This window comes from Podarcis filfolensis (assembly GCF_964270895.1).
Source record: "Podarcis filfolensis genome assembly, chromosome: 3".
NCBI lineage: Eukaryota > Metazoa > Chordata > Lepidosauria > Squamata > Lacertidae > Podarcis > Podarcis filfolensis.
Genome location: NC_139606.1, coordinates 31,379,733 through 31,387,669, shown reverse-complemented (window position 1 = coordinate 31,387,669; position 7,937 = coordinate 31,379,733). Strand labels below are relative to the sequence as shown.

The 7,937-nt window shown below is 42.2% G+C and overlaps 1 long non-coding RNA gene across 1 annotated transcript; it reads right to left on the bottom strand.

The window, feature by feature from the left end:
* Window positions 1-4,200: 4,200 nt before the first annotated feature.
* On the bottom strand, window positions 4,201-7,556 carry LOC310759840. The gene is made up of 3 exons (XR_014546557.1): window positions 6,885-7,556; window positions 6,188-6,325; window positions 4,201-4,724 (listed from the first exon to the last, which is right to left on the bottom strand). It is a non-coding gene; the product is annotated as an uncharacterized lncRNA (long non-coding RNA).
* Between the last annotated feature and the right edge of the window lie 381 nt (window positions 7,557-7,937).

Here is a 7,937-nt window from a genome sequence, read left to right as displayed (position 1 = left end):
GCCCACTGACGGATTCTGCCAGTGACTGACACAGCCACGGAGAAAGGGCTGTCCAGCCAGGGAAAGGTTTAGCCAGACAACGTTGCCTAGAGCAGCAGCCCCCTTACGCACGAGCAACCCCCAATTCCCTTTACACTAACATTACCAGTGGGTCTGCACAGATCATGCCCAGCTCTAAAGATTTTTAAATATATAATAAATTTATGATTTTTAAAAGGTTTCTTGTTATTAAAAAAACCTGAATGGTATTTCTTCTCTTCTATGGTATTTGCATGCTGTTTGTGATGTTTTCTTTCTGGGCTGTTTTCTGAAGAGAAATAACCAAATGTAAAAACATCAATCAATCTTCCCCCCTTTCCCTGTGCCCATTTCTTAAAATGGGAAATTTTGGAAAATCTGGTTCGTTTTTGCTTGTTGTGTGGGCTTTGTGGGTTTTTGGCTCACAGCCACATTTCTGAAATTCTTTGAAGGATAAAGCAAGTTCAAAAAAATATACATGTGACATGGTTTCATACAATAAACAGAAACTGGCCACCAAGTACATTGGAAAAGAAATTACCAGGAAATACAAAAAAGATTTGTTGACTTGGCAGGTGACCTGTGTACACTGAGATTACAGAAAAAAGAGAAAAGCCTTTTCATTTACTCTTAATATAGCATCCTCATCCTGTTGCTTTGGCACTGACATAGATTAATACTTTGTTTTCCTCTCAGGAGCTGGGTTAAATCCTGCTTAGTCTTTGTGAGAAACGGACTTTGTGATTTTTTTTATATACCATTCTCGCTTACCAGTTTGATGCATATATTTTGTATATGTATGTATATGTATATTTTGTATATTATATGGATTCCAAAAGTGCAGCAGGAGTTCTAAAGCCGTCATACAATATTTTTTGAATATTCTTTGGTATGCGAACAATGTGTTTCAAAGGCCTTATTTGCTTTCCTGAGGGAATGATGTAGGCCATGTCTATTTCCTTCTTTATGGATGCTTTTAGAAACAACAACCACGATTTGAATGAGGATGACTAAATGCAAAAGATGACATGTCTTTTGTACTTTCATAGTAGCGTTAGAAGGAAAACAATAAGCGGAAGCAATCACTCCTTCTCGTCTGCTTCTCGTCTGAAGGCTGGGGCCAGGCGATCCTTGGTTTTCAACATTGTGATATATCAATGATATATCAATGATATATCAATCAACATTGCGACTTACCAATATATCACGATGTCTGAAATAAGGATGGAGCTATGCAGAGGCATCGGCTGGCTTCACTGTGTTCCCCACGTTGTGATTTTTGCATAGCACACGGACATCATGATTCGTGATATATCGCCAAGTCAAAAATTATGAAACCAATATTACAATATGGACTTCAAACCAGTTTTGGACAATATTGCAATACATCTCCTAGCCCTACTGGAGCCATATATGACACAGCATGTGTCTGAGTAGTGTGTAATTCCCCCCCCCCCCCGCAAAAAAATGCTTCATTCTTTGGCCATTTAATGGATATGGTGATGGACTTTAGGGTATAACCGAATCACTTTTTGGAGTGATCTGTTCTGCATGGCTTCAGAATTTTCTTCCATGGACTTGCTGGAGGTCATTCAAGCAAGAAATTCCTAGCCACCCAGGCTGTAATCTGAAATGGAAAAGTGGTGGAAGGAGAGGGGTTTCTTAACTGTCGCTCCTCCCCCAAGTTGGTTTTACCACAAGGAGGGGAGAAGAAATGTGGATGATGTGTCATCAAGGGATACACAACATGGTATTGTTGGTCTACAGCTCCTATGATCACTGTCCATTTGCTATGCTGGCTGGGGCTCGATGGAAAATGGAGTGAAACAACATCAGGAAGCTTTTAGGGAAGTTTTTAATGTTTAACAGACCACTGTATTTTAATACTTTGTTGGAAGCTGCCCAGAGTGGCTGGGGAAACCCAACCAGATGGGTGGGGTATAAATAATAAATTATTATTATTATTATTATTATTATTATTATTATTATTATTATGCCCATCACCCATCCAAGCTGATGGGCTCCACCCCAATGGACGTACAGTAAGGTTTATCTCTGCTCAGAACTGGCAGTCCTCTATGCAGGGACTGCAGGGACGCTCGCTGTGCATGCATTTTGAGTGCAATGTGCATTGGTGTGCACTTGGCTAACTGGAAGCACTTCTTACTTATCACAGGCAACCAGGCAAGTGCCTCATCAAAGGTGTCACACAGACCAGAGGCAGATTTAGGGCAGTGTGACCAGTTCCCCCGCAGGAGGGTGCAGGAGCCAACGAGGCACCTTCCCGCCTCCTTCCCAAAGTCTAGTAAGTGCTGGGTTTGGGGAAGAAGGCATGAGGGCTATGACAGGGTCCTAGAGTCTTCCTTCCTCCTGCTCAAAGCCTAGCTTTTGGAAGGAGATGGGAGGGCACTAGGAGCCTACCAGAGCCTCATGCCTCCTTCCCAAAGCTCAGCACCTTGCTTAGCCGGCTTTGGGAAGGCATCACAAGGGCTGGGTGGGTGTTCGTCAAATTTTGGCCTTGTACAGAGGACCATATTACCAAGGTCCACCCCGGCTCAAACCCAGAGTAATAATCTTCATGCATGAAATGTTTCCATCGACTTCAGTTACACAGGGGTGTAAGCAAAACAATCCATCCATATTTATGGTATTAATTCAAACCCCCAAGAAGTCCATGAGAGACAGAAGACCAAAAAAATAAAATAAAATTGAGTTCAACATAAGCTCCACAAGCACGGATATTGCATAGTTCCCAAAAGTGAGTCCTGATTCAGATATTTAAATGTGGTAAATGCACCCTAAGAATTACCGTTATTCATTTGAGGAACTCAAATGTCAAGTGGCTTCAATCAGAACAGCCTACTTACATTCATGCCCCCTCGACGCACAAACCATTCATCCAAAAATGTATCTAAGTTTGTGTTTGTTCAGGAAGAATGCAAAAGGCTTTGAGGCACATACAGAGATATATTTCACAACTATTCTGCATAGGCATGCGAGCACGATACACTGTGAGTAGTGGTACCAAAACATCAGAAAGCTCACAGATATTTATTTTGGCTTTTTTATTATTTAAAAAGTGATTAGATTCAGCCAGGCCCGTGCAAAGTTTGTCTGAGGCCCAGGGTGGGAGTCTTGCTCTGTGGCATCGCTGCCTGATCCGATCTGACGCTACACGCTAGTATGCAGTAAAGCAGGTCCAGATTTTACTATCAAAGGCTTGCACTAAGTCCCTGATTGGCTGGGAGGCAAAGGGCATTATTTCAATGACAACATAAGTCCAGTAGACCCCAGTGGAGCCCCCCGGCCAGCTTAGCTCTCCAAGGCCCCGAGCAAGTGTTCCCAGTTGCCCCCACTCTCATACCCTCCAACATGTTCAGTCCCTAAACCAGGACACGCCATCTTCCCAGCCATGCTCCCATGCGAGTCACATGACCTGTGCAAGATCCTGGATCTTTTCGGGATCATACTCTCACGACACCCAAAAACACACGCCTTTGGCTAATTTAACAATCTATGGCCTTTTAAACTGGACAATGGTATTGTTGTTGTTTGTTACTATGTTACGTATGTATTTTTTGTGTTTTTATATTGTAAACTGCCCTGTGATCCTCGGATGAAGAGTGGCATAGAAATTTAATAAATAATAATAACATACTAAAACAAATTAAAATTGCCTCAACTTTCTAAGAACCTGGGTAGGCTTGTATACAGTACATATGGGTTCTCTAACTAAAATAGAGTGGGCGGTTAACACTTTTGCTTTCCTCTCAAAACCTGCCTTTTGCTCCTTACAATTGCAATTTTTTTGGGGGGTGGGGTAAAGAAAATTAAATGTCCACACTACTTTCCAATCAAATTCCCAAAGTTAATTAAAAAACAAACAAACCAACAAACTGTCAAAAACATCACACAGAAACAAAAAATATTTTATTGTATCTTATTTTTGGTTGTTTTAATATTACTGTCATCTGCCCAAGGATTTTAATGAAGAGTGAGAAATACATACATACAGTACTTTTTTTCTTTAAAAAAATGTTTAGGGGTACTCTCATTTCGACTCAAGAAAATCACCATTTTATAGTTCAAATTGGGGAAAATAAATACAGTAAATGGATAATGTTTAGGGGTATGCGTACTCCTGCGTCCCCCCAAAAGAAAAGCTCTACACACACAAACATACATACATACATATCATTCGTAAAAGAAGGGGCTCCTTAAAAATGGATTTATGTCCAAAAGCTCGATGAAAAGAAAAATAAATAAATCTTGCCTCTGGAAAGACAATAAGAATGGTTTCATGGTCCTTCTAAGGGAAGCGTTATTTTTGTGATTCTCTATCACTGGGATGGCATCCCCACCACACCCCTCTCATAGCTTGTACAGGTACATATTTTCCTCGTAGGCTCCATCTATTCACAATTGGACAGTCTGTCCAGTCTCTCTGAGATGCATTTGAGCACTTAGTGATGGGGAAATGCTTTTAAAAAATTCTTATAGTGGAAAGGCATTTCCCACCCACGTTCCGTTTTGAGTCCAAATGAATGAGGAAGAAGAGGATCAGCATAATATTCACGATGTGCAGTGCCAGGGATTTCCACCCACACGCTACTTTTGCTGATGACGCAGGCAAAATTGGCACTGTTCCTGTCTGGCACAAATTTCAAAACTACAACTGCATATAGGGTTTGCGCCTGCAGGAGTTCCTGCATGGTGGCATAAAGGAGGCACAGGTCAGATGGTGGTCAGGATGTACAATTATTAAAATCAAGTTCCAGTCAGCATTGGCCTAGGACAGTGGTTTCTAACCAGTGTGCCGTGGCACCCTGGGGTGCCTTGAATGATGGGCAGGGGTGTCGTGGGCAACACTGGCCTCTGTCCATCTTTCCTTCTCTCCCTCCTCTGATGCCCTCTCATGTCTTTGCCTCCCGAAGGCTTGTGTGGCTGTTTGTTGCAACAGCTTCCCAGGCGAATGGTGCCTCTGGGGCTGGTCAGGGGGTGCTGGTTGCCCGAAGCTGAGGCGGCCTCAGAGTAAGCAAGGAAGTGGGTGAGGGAGCCCAGCCAGCCAGCCCTCCAGCCCTTGCTGTTGGGAATGGACAGACTAGTGGGAGGCCAGGCAGGCAGTCACTGCACTGGGCTTTCCTGGGCTTGCTGTGTGCAAGGCTTGCCTGGGAGCTGAGTGCCTGACGCTGAAGGAGAATCTTTCCCCTGTGCAGGCCTCATGTCGACCTTTGGCCAGTCTTCATTGGGTCACTAAGACTGGGGGCATCCTCTTCCCAGGCCCCTGTGGGGCAGCATGAGGCAGCACTTCTCTTTGGGGCAATGGGGTGTGCCGCAGAAAGAATGTAGTTGGTCAAGGGGGCCATGGACTCAAAAAGGTTGGAAACCTCTGGCCTAGGATAAACTTGTGGTACCAGCATGCTCTACTAACCGTTACAGAACTTGAACTTGATACACATTCTTTCCAATAACTGAAGCCTTAGTGATTGGTCTGAGATGTAGAAACTGTAGCTGACAGCTGAGGCTCCATTCTTTCCATTTTTCAAGTATATATTGCTTTTCCTAAGAGCACGGGCTCATCATCATCCAGTAGATTGACTGAAGTTGTGCAATTAATGAGTTGCATTCACTGCCAGTTTATACAGCTGGGTTCCTGTTATACATTTGCTCAAGTGCTCAAGTTAATGGTTTTTAGCTAATGCACCCTTGGAGAAGAAAAAACGGGGATTTTGGGGGCCGTTTCAGACTGACTGCACAGTCAGGTTTTAGATATGGGAAACCCATTCCTTCACCATAAGGATGGACAAATCAATTTTGGTTTCTCTTGGTTACTCATTTTTCTAATCAAGTTCAGTCGACCACATTTCTGCATCAGTTTGTGATTTTAAAAATAAATAAATACCTTCATGAAAATGCACAAGTTTTTTACTGCACATTTCCCCTAATGTACACATTTTGAATCTGATTCTCCCCAATATACAAATTGTTTCAAGATTTCCCCCTAATATAATCACTTTTTTCAGCAACAGATGCATTTATTTATTTTTTTGCATACATCCCTTTAATAAATACACTTCTGTACTAAGCTGCAAATTTCAGATAAGTGCAGATTTCAGAGGATAGCTGTGTTTCAGGTCATAGATCATTTCAAGAGGTGTGAATTAGTTACCTGAAGCAACCTGAAGCAATTTTCTCCTTCAGGCTTAGTCACTAATGCATCGCCGTCATCTGTTGCATTACGTCTATAGGGCTTCCAATTAGCTGGTTCTATCCGCTCTGGAGGTGATGTGCTGAGAAACATAGTCTACTGTTGATGGGAAGAAGGAGAAACAACAACAACGTGAAGATTTAAAACAAACATAGTATTGTGTTATAGCAAGATACAACCACTTAATGCCATCACCAACTGCCACATTCAGGTTGAATGAACAATACAAGACAACACCCAAAACCGAGTGAGTTCAGTTGACTCTTAGCTTTGCAGTTTTTAATGACTGATTCCACCACCAGAATTACCCCTCCTTATCCAATGTTCCCATAGACTGTGTGCTTTAAAAATAAATAAACTAAGACACAAACATTTAATTCATATATATTTTCATCTTTCCCTAAAGATCAGGAGAGTAGACTTGCAAATTTGTTGTATTTCACGGGTGCATATCATTCAACATATGAGCCACTTTATTTAAATCCACGAAGGTTGCAGTCCTAAGGCTCAAAGGGCTGTTGACAGTGCTTTGCTCATTGCCCTGCTGGACTGCCCTAGAGGAGCACCAGTTTTTTCTTTCTCCAGAGGCTCCTCTTCCCCACATTTCTTTTGCACACAATTTCTTTCCTATTCAAACTAATAAACAGGATTGAATCACCTCAGCTCCTGGTCTGGTGTGATTTCCTCCCTGGTTTGTGGGAACTAAGAAGGTGTTGGAGCCTTCAGATCCATCTGACTTCTGGTCCTCCTCTGACACAAACACACCCCTTTTAGACCCTACCAGTATCAGAGCTCTGTGGTAGTTGCCACAGGGGTGGGAGGAACCTGACATCAGATCTACCTCTCTGAGGTCAGAGCTCTCTTTCTGGTCTCGGAGCATTCCTGGAGATGCGCTCCCAGGAATTGGAGGCTCACAGAGACTTTGGAGAACTCTTTCTAAGTATTGTTTTCATCATGTGCATTCTGTACTTCAGTGCTGGAATTTTGCTCAGGAGAAAACAAATAGCACTCTTCTGAAAAGAATACAGAAAGCCATGGGTTATAGAAGATCAGAATAATATCATCAGGGGGGAAGTATTAATGAGTCATCTGTTTCCATGAATTACCCAAGCGTTCGCTGAAAGTGGAACACTTTCAACAACAAAAATCCACATAAGGCAGGCTTCAGAAATAAATGAGGGTTATGCAAGACTGGCAGGAAATAAGCTGATGAATCCTCTAAAATAATATTGCAACATATTTTGGCTCTCACTTATTGGTTGCTGTAGGATTTTCTCCTGAGTGAGCAACTGCTGAACCCCAGGCAGCTCCACACCATGGCTGATTTTTTAAAAGGTGTGTGTGTGTTGCAGAGTTTTGAGAAATTAAAAGATAAAGTGCGAGACTGACTTCACTATTATCAAATAAGGGAGGCTTATAATTTGGACAAAAAAATAGGCTTCCAGGTGGAAAAATCAAAATTGGAAACAGAACTGTTAGATCCCAAAACAAAGATACTTTCAAGAATGTATAACTTGCTGTTGAAATGGAATACCCAGGATGAAACGGTTAAATCGGCTATGATTAAATGGGCACAAGATGTTGGACATAACATTATGTTTGCTGACTGGGAACAGTTGTGGACCACAGGTATGAAATTTACGGCATGTAATGCCCTAAGAGAGAATATTATGAAAATGATATACAGGTGGTACATGACACCAGTCAAGCT